The sequence below is a fragment of the Camelina sativa genome, chromosome 3 (genome assembly GCF_000633955.1).
Source record: "Camelina sativa cultivar DH55 chromosome 3, Cs, whole genome shotgun sequence".
In the NCBI taxonomy this organism is placed as follows: Eukaryota; Viridiplantae; Streptophyta; class Magnoliopsida; order Brassicales; family Brassicaceae; genus Camelina; species Camelina sativa.
In genome coordinates this window covers 9682592-9683792 of record NC_025687.1, presented here as the reverse complement: position 1 = coordinate 9683792, position 1201 = coordinate 9682592, and positions in this window count along the sequence as shown.

Here is a 1201-nt window from a genome sequence, read left to right as displayed (position 1 = left end):
GTAAATTATTGAAAAGTAGAAGATGATGCCACCACGTGGGTTTGGAGATGGGGAAGCATGTTCGTTATTGTTGATGCGAAAGATTTCTCATATGTTGTTAAGGTTTAGTGCACATATTAATATAACGACCAAGATGGAATAAAGTGTTACTGTTCTTTTACCCCCCAAAAAAAAATTGTTACTGATGTCACCATTTTTTGTATATTTATTTTAGTTTCCATTTCTAAAAGAGGAAAAATAACTTCTTTTGTCGACAAAGATAAAAAATAATAATAATTAATTGAACATTTGTAACACAATTGTTTCATATCTTCTTTTGTTTTCATTAATAACGTTTTTTTTTCTTTTGTTTCTTTTGTTAAAAGACTCGCAATTAATAACATATTTTCTCGTAATATGCTTGATCATTTCTTTTAATGAAACACACTTAAAATTTGAAATTTCGTATAAGAGATATTTGAATTGAAGATAATCTATATATGTCCTCGTAATAGTAGAAGTGTTATTTTTTTTTTTTGGGTCAAAGGTAGAAGAGTTCAAAACATAAATTGAAGTTGTGTGTCGGTAGAATATTTCGAAGATATTTTCTACTTCTACTAAAAAGTAAAAACTAATATTTACCATTGACTTTTCGAAGTGTCAATATGACACTATGTTATATTACCTCCGTGAAACAAGAAAGTGGAGCTAATTATTTAAAAATAGAGAAACCAATTTATATCATTTTGTATTCTGATGTCCAAGTATGTATATGTTTCCTAATTGAATCATTACCAAAGAAAATTAAACTGGAAAATACGTACTATATCAGCCAAGCCTGGTCACATAAACCTATCAGATTAACAAGCTTCTTGTTACGCTTTCATAAGGAAGGACTAAATATTATTCCAAATGTAAATTAAAAAAAAAACAGTTTGTTTTAAAGTAATTCTCCATGGTAAATGTAATGAATAACTACCCAAATAAAGATGAATAATTTAATATAGAATCAATCTTACTGTGAGATAGTTTTTCCGTTTTTCGGTATAAAATCTAACCTTNNNNTTTTTTTTTTTTTTTTTTTTTTTTGTGCAACTCGGTAGAAAATCTAACTAATATATCAAAATTCTTTTAAACAGTCCAATACTATATACTACGTATGTTAATAGAGAGGGATATAAATTGTTTTTTTTTTTTTTTTTTTTTTTTTTTTTTTTTTTTT